The sequence below is a fragment of the Indicator indicator genome, chromosome 6 (assembly GCF_027791375.1).
Source record: "Indicator indicator isolate 239-I01 chromosome 6, UM_Iind_1.1, whole genome shotgun sequence".
In the NCBI taxonomy this organism is placed as follows: Eukaryota; Metazoa; Chordata; class Aves; order Piciformes; family Indicatoridae; genus Indicator; species Indicator indicator.
In genome coordinates, this window is record NC_072015.1 from 43,487,408 (window position 1) to 43,499,436 (window position 12,029).

Here is a 12,029-nt window from a genome sequence, read left to right on the forward strand (position 1 = left end):
ACAAACAAGCATTCTGTACCCGATACAGACCTAGCTACTGCCCTAGGAGTAAATCTGTCCCTGAGAGCATGGGGTGTGGGAGCATCCAAAGGAGGGCAATTGTCCCAGAAGTGATGGAAATGCCTGCACTGGGCAAGAACAACAAGGTTTCATTGGTGGAAGCAATCCTCTTGAAACTCAAGACATCTGTTTGGATGGGGAAAAAAACATTGACCCCCTTGGAATCAACTCAGAAGACATTCCTGAAACCATAGTCAGATGTGTTGGGAAAGGTTGTGTCTGCATGGGGACAGCCTGCAGATCCATGTTGAGTGATGACTTAGTTTACAGCAGAACCTCCACCTCCACCCTGATCTCATCATCCTGCTATAGCAACCCGGAGAAACAGGACAAAAGACTTCTCACAATCCACCATGACACTGAAGAAATACATTGAGGCTTGAAAAGGGACCAAGGGGGCAGAGTGAGCCTTGTCTGTCTCCACTATGTAATTCAGAGGCTGTTTGATTAGAACACATTCTGCTGAATTGCCTTTTTAATTGCAAAGTGGTTAATGAGGAAGGGCTGCTAGGATCCAAACTTTGCATCTCCTCACTCTCAAGAACTTTTGACTGGCTGAGAAATCACAGCTAGGTCAAAACTTGATGGCTTTGTTTCATCCTTGTGGACAGGCAAGCTGCTGAGAGACAGCTTATGTGGAGCAGATGGTTGCAGAGACCTTGGATTGCTGAGGGAACTTTCTCAGCCTTTGCTTTGCTTTGCTTGCAAAGAGCAACAATTCTTCTGGGGCTGTGTGCAGCCAGTTCTGTAAGGAGAGCAGGGGGGAGCTGGTGCCATGGAGCTGTGGGCTCCAGCTGCAGAGAGCAGTGAAGAAGTCTGATGCAAGGAGCAGTGATGGAAGTCCCAGGTGGGCAATGACAGGAATGGGGAGGTTGGGGAGGGTGAGGAGCAAAGCTGTCCATTCATGTCAGACCTGAAGGACAGATTTTGCTGCAAGTGCAGATGTCCTGGTGAGACAGCCTGGGTCAGTGTCACTTGGGGAATTATCATCTCTGCTCTAAACTGAAAACTAATAAAATTTTTATCCTTGACACAAAAAAATGGAGCTGTGTGAGGTGCACTTTGGAATCTTGAAGAAGACATGAAAGAAAACAACAGAGACACAAACAGCTCCTTAGGGCACTTGGGACTCATTGCTCAGGTAGTGAGAGAAGACTGAAGAAACATCTGAAGAAGTCAGCAGGAAAACACAAAGTACCTTGAAGCATTGATTGGCCTCACTGAGGATCCTTAGCAACAAAGGCTCCCAAGGGCTCCTTAGAGCAGCTCAATGGAGGCCATGAGTGCAGGCAGACAAAGGCAAAGTGCAGGAGAGCAAAGTCTGGCTTTGGTTCCTGGAGCAGAAAGGCCAAAGGCTGAGCACAGAGTCTGGGCAGGCAGATCCTGTCCCTCATGGATGGGTCAGGGCTCCTGAGGTGCTGTGGGGTGTGGGGTTTGTGATGCTGAGTGAAGGCCAAAGGGATGAGAGTTCCCAGCCTTGCTGGAGGTGTTGAAGGAAGCAGGGAGGCCCCCCTGATACCTTAGGAAGTCTCCTCACAGCCCTTAGAATCATAGAATCAGTCAAGGTTGGAAGGGACCACAAGGATCATCCAGTTCCAAACCCCCTGCCATGGGCAGGGACACCTCACACTAGATCAGGCTGGCCAGAGCCTCATCCAGCATGGCCTTAAACACCTCCAAGGATGGAGCCTCAACCACCTCCCTGGACAACCCATTCCAGGGTCTCACCACTCTCATGGGGAAGAACTTCTTCCTCACCTCCAGTCTGAATCTCCCCACTTCGACCTTTATTCCATTCCCCCATTCCTTGCTGCTGGATGATTGCCACAGCCAAGAAGGCAAAGCCTTGGGGTCTCTTGAGCACTTCCAGCCTTGCCACTGCCCATTGCCATCTCCACCACAGCTTGTCCTGCACTGTGCCGCACACTGGCTTTGGTTTCTGCAGCACAAAGACCAAGCCCTGAGCACAGAGCCTGGGCAGGCAGAGCCAGAGAGGCTCCAAGTCAAGTTTCATCTCCTTGGCCTTGGTGGCAGAGGCACCTGCCATAGACAGCAGGAGAAAGACCTCAGTTCTGTTGAGCTTTCAGTCTTGCAGGTGGTGCTACACTGCCCCATGCCTGCAGCTCTTTCCCTCCATGCTCTTGACACCCATCTTGCTTTCCTACCAGCTCTCACCATGACATTTCTGTACCCTCCCTGCTCTCTCTCTGCTCTCCATGGCCATTTTTTGAAACACAGATCCAGGACTTCTTGGACCACAAGGATACCCTTGGAGTGACTTTTATTTGTCCTCACCTCCGCTCTGAACCTTACAAGTTGCACCTTATGGAGGTTTTCTTCTCTTCCCTTCCCACCAACACCAAAAGCTCCAGCAGCAGCAGCCTTCAGGCAGGTGCACATTGCAACTGTTTTGCCTGAGTTTGCACTTCACAAGGTTCCAGAAGCCCTAAGCTCTCTGTGTCTCCACTCCAGTCCTGCCAGATACCCTCTGGAGCCTCTTCACTTCTTCTTCATTCCTCCAGAAAGAGGAATTTCCAAAGCCGGACACCAAGAATCCAGATGCGGCAGAGCAGTGCTGAGTGCAGGGGAGCACAACCCCTGTGTCTGGGTGGCCACACTCCTCCTGCCACAGCCCAGCTGCACTTGGCCTTCTGCACTGTGCTCAGGCTCTGCTCCATCCCAGCCCATTGGCAATGGTCCCTGCCAGAGGCCTTTCTGCCTGGGGCCACAGCACAACCTCCAGCTGCAAAGCAAGCCCCAAGGCACCTCCCTGCTGCTGCCTTTCAGTTTGGTAGGCACAAGGGATGGCACAGTCCCCAGCCCAGCCCTGGGCCTGCCCATGGCCAATGGCACCAAGGGATTGAAGTTTGCAGTGCCCTCCCCTTCCCCTCCTGCCCATCTGCCTTCTCCTGCCCTAGCAGCTTCTCAGCCATCCCTCAGCTCCCAATGCTGCCCCAAGCCCTCAGCCTGCTTGTGGCCTGGGAGCTGAGCAGCCACAAGAAAGCTCTGCAGGGCCTTCAAGGCAGCTCCCTGCTGCTGCCTTTCAGCTTCTGCATTGGCCACAGCCAAGGCCTGTCCCTGCTGCTGTCCCCTCAGGCACTCAGGGGGCAGGCAGGTGCCAAGCCAGCTGCAAGGCTCTTCCTGCAGAGGCCAGATGCAGCTGCTTAGGGACAGGGAGTGCCACAAGTCACTTGCCCACCACATGCCTTCTGCTGGCCTGCTGGGGACTCTGGCAGCTGGCAGGTCAAAAGCACAGAGGCCAGGCAGGAGTCAGGGGCTGCCCTAGTAGCTGCTGCAGCCAGAAGTGACCTCCCAGTGCCTTTCCTGCCCTCTTGCTGCTGCTGCCCTAGCAGCTGCTGAGCCAGCAGTGACCTCCCAGCCCCTGCACAGCCTTGTGCCTGCTGCTGTGCAGGAGATGCTGAGGCACAGCTGAGCTGCCCATGGCATTGCCACCCATCTGCTCCTGGGCTCCAGCAGCTGCTCAGCTACAAGTCACCTCCTGCTCCTCTTCCAAGGCCATGAGGCTGCTCTGGGAGCTCCCAGCCAGGGGCCAAGCAGAGTCACTCAAGAGTGTGAGGGCTTGCAGGTGAGAGGTCAGAGCACAGGAAGGAGCTGTCCCAGGGAGGGCTGAGGGCTCAGAGCTGAGGCTTTGGTGTCCTGCTGAGGGTGCTGGGCTGGGTTCAGGTGAGGGCCAGCTGTGGGGGAGGGATAGGTTTTGGAGGGGCTGAGCTGGAAAGGGTGAGGTGAGGAATGGGCTCAGCTCCTTTGGGTTAGAGCAGGGCACTTAGGTCAGGGGAGGAACAAAAGGTAGGGACAGGGCTTGGGGGACTGTCTAGAGAGAGTGTGATGGGATCAGGCTGTACTGGGGGGGAATCAGGGGATCCAGTTTTTACTAGGATGGGGCCAAGTGCATGTGGGAAAGGTGTCAGAGGATCCAGTCTGTACTGGGAGAGAGGCCAGTGTGTACTGAGTGTGGTTAAAGCAATCCCGTTTATACGGGGAAGGGACTTAGTCTGTGCTGGGAGGAGGCAACTGGATCTAGTTTGTACTGAACGAAGTCCCAGTGTCTATTGGAGGAGATCAAAGGATGCAGTTTTGACTTGGACAAGGCCTAGGATGTACTGGGACAGGATTAGGGCTTTCAAAAGGTACTGGGAGGGGCCAATCCTTATTGGGAGAGGCCATGGGGTCAGGTTTCATTGGGAGGTGTCACAAACTGTACTAGGAAGCAGCAAGGCCTCCAGTCTGTACTGGGAGGAAGCTCCAGTCTGTACTGGGAGAGGGATAGAGTATCCAGTTAGTAGTGGTAGAGAGCCAAGTGCAAACTGAAAGTGGAAAAGCAAACCAGTTTATACTGGCACATGGCACAGGCTACACTGGGAGGGGTTCAGGAGATCCAATTTGTACTGGAACAAGTGCAGAGTGAACTGGGAAGGTGCTAAGGGATCCAGTTTGTAATGGGAGAGAGTAGAGTCTGTACTGGGAGGGGTCAGAGTATGCATTTTCCACTTGGAGGGATGCAGTCAGTACTGGAAGTGAGCAAGGGGATCCAGTTTGTAGTGGAGTGAAGCCTGGTCTGTACTGGGATGGAATCAGGTAAGCCCAGTCTGTACTGGGAGATGTTCGTGGGACCCACTTTGGGCTGGGCTGGGGCTCAGACTCTACTGGGACAGGGTAAGGAGATAGATTTTTTACTGGGAGAGTCCCAGTCTGGTGCTGGGATGAGTTCAGGTGGGGCAACTTTTACTTGGAGCAGGCACAGTCTGTACTGGGAAGCAGTCCTGTCATCTGGTTTGCACTGGGAGGGCTGCAGCTGGAACTGGGAGGGGGCCAAGGCTTCAACTTCATTCTAGGACCAAACCATGTCTGTAGTGGGAGGAGACCAGAGGATCCAGTTTGCACTGGGATGGTCCCCAGTCTGTCAAAGATTGCAATGGGATGGGATCAGGGACACCAGTTAGTAGTGGGACAAGGCCTAGTGTGTACTGGGAGGGAGTCAGGAGCTGCAGTTTGTACTGGGAGGGAGCCCAGTCAGTACTGGGATGGAAGCAGGGGAGAAGTTTACTCATGGAGGGATGCAGTTGGTACTGGGAGGGGAGCAAGGAATGCACTTTGTACTGGAATGGGACCCAGAGTGTGCTGGGATGGAGCAAGATGATCCAGTTTGTGCTGGGAAAAGGCCATGACTTTTTTGGAAGGGGACCAGGGGATTCAGATTGTGTTGGAACATGACCCAGGATATACTGGGAGAGCTGAAAGAGGTTCATGGAGGTTCATGTCCACGGAGGGGGCCCCAGTCTGAACTGGGATGGCATCAGGGGATCAGTTTGCACAGATGGGTCCTGGTCTGTCCTGGGATGGAATCAGGGTTTCAGGAGATGCACTTTGTGCTGGAATGAGATGGAGACTGTACTGGGAGATGGCAATGCCTCACCTGGGCACCACCTCTCCAGCCTGTCCAGCTCCCTCTGGATGCCATCCTGTCCCTCTGCCATCTCAACAGCACCACTCAGCTTGGGGTCATCTGCACACTGCTGATGGTGCCTCCATCCCTCGTCCAGAGCAGTGATACAAATATTCACGAGCACAGGATGGGATGAGTGGAATCAGTTTTTAGTGGGACAAGGCCAGGGCTGACCTTGGAGATGTTAATGGGACCCAGTGTGAAATGGGAGCTGGCCCAGTCTGGACTCTGGTATAATTAGGGGAGGGAGTTGTGACTGTGACAGAGCCCAACCTGTGGTGGGAGGGTTTAAAGGAACCCAGGATGTACTGGCAGGAGTCCCAGACTGTACTGGGATGTGGCAATGGAATACAGCTTGTACTGGAATGGGGTCCAGTCTGTACTGGGAGAAGTCTAAGTGGTTAAGTTTAGAAAAAGCCTAGGCCACTCTAGAGTGGGAAGGAATAGGGGATCCAGTTTTTATTGGGGCAAGGCCTGATGTGTACTTGGAGGGATTAAAGGGACCTTGTTTGGACTTCGGACATTTGTGTGGGAACAACATTCTCACAAGGGTAACACCAGCAGCAGCAGCCAGAACTGGAGCAGCCTGGCTGGGCCTGCACTGAGTGACATCAGAACTGCTCTGCAGGAGAAGACAAACAGTTTATTGCTTCTGAAAGCAGCCACGGATCAGTTTGCTCAGGGCAGCCTTCAGCTCCTGGTTCCTCAGGCTGTAGATGAGAGGGTTCACTGCTGCAGGCACCACTGAGTACAGAACAGCCACTGACAGATCCAGGGACTGAGAGGAGATGGAGGAGGGCTTCAGGTACGCAGAGACGACAGTGGTGATAAACAGGGAAAGCACAACCAGGTGAGGCAGGCAGGTGGCAAAGGCTTTGTGGCGTTCCTGCTGAGAGGGGATCCTCAGCACTGCCCTGAAGATCTGCACATAGGACACCACAATGAACACAAAACAGACAAAACCCAAAAAGAGACTGAACACAATCAGCCGAAGTTCCCTGAGGTAGGATGTTGAGCAGGAGAGCTTGAGGATGTGGGGGATTTCACAGAAGAACTGCTCCACAGCATTGCCCTGGCAGAGGGGCAGGGAAAATGTATTGGCTGTGTGCAGCAGAGAATTGAGAGCCCCAGAGGCCCAGGCAACTGCAGCCAGGTGGACACAAACTCTGCTGCCCAGGAGGGTCTCATAGTGCAGGGGTCTGCAGATGGCAACATAGCGATCGTAGGACATGGTGGTGAGGAGAGAAAACTCTGCTTAAAGGAAAAAAACATAAAGAAAGACCTGAGCAGCACATCCCAAATAAGAGATCTCCTGCATAGGAGATGTCCCTGGTGTTCCTCAGGGAATTGTCCATGGACTTAGGGATAGTTGTGGAGATAGTACACAGGTCAAGGATGGAGAGATTGAGGAGGAAGAAGTACATGGGGGTGTGGAGGTGTTGGTCAGAGGCTATGGTGCTGATGATGAGGCCATTGCCCAGCAGGGCAGCCAGGTAGATGGCCAGGAAGAGGCAGAAGTGCAAGAGCTGCAGCTGCCTTGTGCCTGCCAATGGCAGCAGGAGGAAGTGGGAGATGGAGCTGCTGTTGGCCATCTGCTGCCTCTGCCCATGGAGACCTGTGCAAGGAGGTAAAGGCAGGGACAAGTCAGGGAACACTTCTCTCTGCACACCAAGATTGCAGTGCTCACAGAACACCTCCTCCCTGAGCTGCAGCACCAATGGATCAGCTCATTCCCCACCACCCCCAAACTTTGCATCTTCAGCACAGCTTCCAATGAATCTTGGACACTTAGTTTCCATGCAGACAGCTCTGGGGCACCACTTGCGGAGTCAGTGTCAGCACACAAAGTGACCACATGCCAACAGCAATGCCCCAGAGCAAGAGTGCTGTGGATGGATGGAGAATGAGGGAAGAGCACTGCAGTGCTGCAGAGACAATGAAGGGAAGAGAGAAAGGCTTGGGCTGAAGCCTTCTCCTTGGCCAGCTCTGCTCTCTGCAGCTCCCAGGATGGCACTGAAGAGCTTTTGTCATCCTTTTGTGTGCACACTCCAGGAGCCTTCAGCTGAATGTCAGCTGCCAAGGTGCTGACTGATTCCCTGGAGCCCATAGCTTTGAGGGCACTGCCTGTGCTGGGGAGAAGAGAAGAGCAAAAGGCTGCATTGGGAAGTGTGTCTGCAGTGCAGAGAATGGCACAGAGGTGCCTTATCCCCCTTGCCAGGGCATCCCTGGCAGCAGATCACTCTGCCCTGCTGCCCAAGTCTGTGCTGACTGCAGCTGTCCCTGCTAGTAGCTGCTTCTGTGTGCCCAGCTCTCCTCCCGGTCCCTGCTGACAGAGCCCAGCCCACCTGCTGTATGCTCAGCTCTGAGCTGCAGACCCCTCCCAGCCTCAGGACACTACCCAGGGGCAGCTCTGGATGTGCAGGGACTCAGGAGCAGCTCAGAAAAAGGCTAATGAGACCTTTCTGCAGAGTAGAGAAATAAACTCTAGTCTCACACTGCCCACCCAGCACACCAAGGTGATCAACATTCAAAGCCAAGACTCCTTCCCTTCCAGGAAAATGCTGCCTGGATGTTGTTCTGGAAAACCTCCTCAGAAATGCCCAGGGGGGAGCTAGAACTGTGAGCAGTTGTGGCCAGGGCAGCTCCCTCTCCACAGCACAAGGACCCTGCCCTGCCCTGCCCTGCCCTGCCCTGCACCCACAGACTCACCATGTCAGTGGCTGCAGTGACTTCTCCTCTGAGCTCTCAGTCACCCTCCTGGACACCTTGAAGCTTTCTCTACCTTCTTCATCTTCCTGAGATCTCCTGGCAGTGCCCTCAGCCCTGCTGTACAGTGCAGAGGAGCAGCTCCCTGCCAGAGCTCTCTCTTTTCTCTCCTGCTTGTTTTCTAGCACATCCCTGCAGCCACAGAGCCCAGCCCAGCTGAGCAGCAGAGGACCAACCCAAGGCATGTAATGATCCCTCTGCTGGCTTGGGTGCCGTGTAAACATCAGAGACTGGGAGAAAGATGATGAAACCTCTCAAGAAGTCAAAGTTAGATTCAGACTCTGAAGTATCTTGTAGCGATGATGCTTCCCATTGAGGACACTACTGGCAAAGTATCTCCAGGCTGTGGTTAGAGTAGAGAACTGAAGGCAGTGATGAGAGGTCAGGACAAGAAGTGAAGCTGGCTCTGATTCTGAGTAATCCTCGAGGTGTTTCAGTAAAGTAGATGGTCAAACCCTGAGCCCTGACCCCTGGATAGGCATATCCTGTCCTTCACTCACCCCTCAGGGCTCTTCCTGGAGCAGGGTAGTATGGAGAGTACCAACGTCAATGGCAGGACTATGGCACAAGCCCTGCCAGGCTCCTGAGGATGCACAAGGCGGCAATGAGGGCTGGCAGGAGGAGTTGTCTCCTCATAGAGATCATTGGCAAGAGCCACAACCACAGGCATGAAGAGCTTGGCTCTGCCAGGAGGCTTTCAGCTCTTGCACAGCTCTCTGGCATCTGCACCTCAGGCTGTCCTCTGCTGCTGCATGTCCTGAGCCTCTTTCCCTGCAGGCTGGAGTCATCCCCCATCTGCCCCTCCTTGCTGGCACCTTCCTTTCCTGCTCTCTCTCCATCCTCCTTGGTTCGTCTTTGAAACACAAAGCCTTGGGGTGATGCTGGGTGATGCTGGGTGATCCTGGGTGACATCATGCCCCACAGCACTGCCCTGGCAGTGGCATTTCTTTCTTCTCAAGTCCACTCTCAACCTCCCCAACCACACTTTGTGGCTTTATTTCTTTCTCATGCTGCTCTTCACTATGTAGAAAAGCTTCACCATGTCTCAACCCACTCCTCAAGCATTCTTAGGCTACTCCTCAGCTGTCCTCAGTCTCCACATCACTGATCCCAAGGCCTTCAGCCTCTACCTGGTGGTCACAGGCCAGAGGCCTCCAAACATCTGGTCAAGAGACAGTGGCTTTAAACTGAAAGAGGGGAGACTTAGATTGGATATAAGGAAGAAATCTTTTCTGATGAGGGTGACAGGACACTGGAACAGGTTGCCCAGAGAAGGAGATGCCCCTGCAAGTGTCCAAGCTTAGGAACTCTGAACAACCTCAGCTAGTGGAAGATGTCCCTGCCCATGCTCAGGGGGTGGCACTAGATGCTCTTTTAGGTCCCTTCCAACCCAAATCATTGCAGGATTCTTTGATTCTACCATCCTCAACCCTTCTCCACAGCACTTCTACACACACCATGGGGGTGTTTGCATCTGAAAGCATCCAAGGATCAGTTTGCTCAAGGCAAATCATATTAATATTTTATCAGATTTCTGGCTAATAAATTTGATCATAAACCATATCAGATTGGTGCAGTGAATGTCTGGGTGCCCAATTGTGATGGTTTTACACAGACTATGTTATGAATTAACAGTCTCAGGCTTGGAATAGGCGAAACAAAATTGTAAAAATATGGAGAACATTGCCGGTAAATTAGCCGATGCTGACAGAGATCCCGTCAGGATTTTGGGAGCCTGTATTATCCAAGGGCTGGCTGAATTTAGCATTTATGAGGAAAAAATCTGGATTTTCGAGGAGAGGATTTTCCATTTTGGGAAAGCTACAAAGGTCAGAGGTAAAGCATGCAGGTCTTACTGATTTATTCACACTGCAAATCAAGGAGTCTAGTGTTGCCCTTAAAGCAATCACAGAGTCAGCACTAGTTCTAATCCTAGCTCATCCAAGAGTTCAGTGGAAAGCTTTTCCAGACCGTGCAGCCCCGACACGGTCCGGGTCACCGGAGCACAGTCCCCAGCACTGTCTTTTTATGAACCACCTGAACTGTGATCCCACGAACAGGACTTTGAAGGCACAGACCCTAAAATGGTGTCTTTTGGGAGGGCACAAGATTTTGAGCAGCTTATTGCTGAAGGCACATCGGCTTTGTCCTTAGCTCAAGGCACAGCACCGCCGAATCTTGCTGCCGTGCACGTCTTTAAAGATAAACAAAGCGTCCAGTCGCCAGCCACTCATTTGGGTTCTGTGTCATCGCGACTGGCTGCTCCACCGGTCCCATCCGCAGCGTACCCTGTGCTGAGCCCTTATGTCCCATAGACAGCGGATTATAATTAAACTATCCCACCGGCTGCATATGCAGCCTATCCTGGGACAAGCCTGTATGTTCCACTGGCAGCAGATTACAATTTAGTCACTCCTCATGTCACACATTCCGTGCCAAGCCCATACGTGCCGCATAGAACGGCTCATGCACTCAACCCAGCCACTGGACGTGAAATAAGTCCGTCCACATCTCAGCTGAGAGATAGAGGCTTTCAGGACAAGGATTATGAACTGGACTTTGCGTCAGCACTGCTGAGCATGGCCCCATGCGTTTTGTGCCAGCCACATGTCCAGACCTAGCCTCAGTGACTGCTTACACTGTGCAGCGCCCCCCAATTCAGCAGCAAGTTTATCTGCAGACTAGCCACCCAGCACAACCTCACCTAGGAACAGTCGGCAGCTGCAGACAAGTGGCAAGCTTTTGGCCAGCTGGGCCTTGCCCTAAGCTTAGAGACACAGATGACTCCAGCTCTGAGGAGGAAGTCGTACTGCACATTATTAGGCAGGAAGTTACAGCAGCCTGTAGCAGCCATGGGACCACTAGAACCCACATTCACTCTTATTCAGCGGATCAGTTGAGCAAATTGCAGGAAAAATTTTCCCGAGAGCCAGGTGGAACAACTGTTCCTGTACTGACTTTCTGTATAGAGTCTCGGCCATGGGCAGTGACTTTGTTTTCCTGAGTGCCGAAGCAGCTGACACAGAATGGGGGCCGGCTGTGTTTTTGAGTCCAGGTCCAGATGGGAATTATTCCCTAACTGCCCGAATCACTCATTGGGCTGTGAGCATAGACACCCCCAAAAGAGACGAGCCCACAGTCATACAGGTAGAGGCCTCAGCCGAACTGTTTGCAGCAATTCGGAAGATGTCTTGCGTTCAAGCCATGCACGAGCGAGGGCTCCATGCGTCCCCTTTAAATGCACACATTGACCCCAAGAGGATTAAACCTCTTATTCGAGGAGTGCCTGATGCCTTTAAGGGATGTTTGACTGATGGAATGGAGCAAATTAAACAGGCAGTTAAAAGAAATAAGCGATCTGACGACTCCTGAGAGCACATCCCCACATGGAAGGAACTGTTAAAGGACTTGTCAGATTATGGGGATCTTGTTGGTTATCCAGTTAAAGTACCCTCTGGGAATGGATGTTGTGCTGGCATCCATAAAGCCAACCACAGAGTGTCACTTTGTAACAAAAGCGAGAAGTGCACCAAACACAGACACTTTCCCACAAAAATCCAAACATCAGCCCAAAACAGCACACTGGAAAGAACCGAGGATGGGACTCCAGACAAAAGCAAGCTTCACTGACTAGAGACTGGTTCCAGGAAGCTCTTTCCTTAGGGGTGCCTTATGTAGTATGTATTAAAGTATGAGTATGTAGTAAAGTCCCAGGACATGTGAGAGATTAAGTCAATGA

General features: G+C 52.6%; 1 pseudogene; it reads right to left on the reverse strand.

The window, feature by feature from the left end:
• Positions 1–6,167: 6,167 nt before the first annotated feature.
• On the reverse strand, positions 6,168–7,116 carry LOC128967674 (olfactory receptor 14A16-like; annotated as a pseudogene).
• Positions 7,117–12,029: the final 4,913 nt, after the last annotated feature.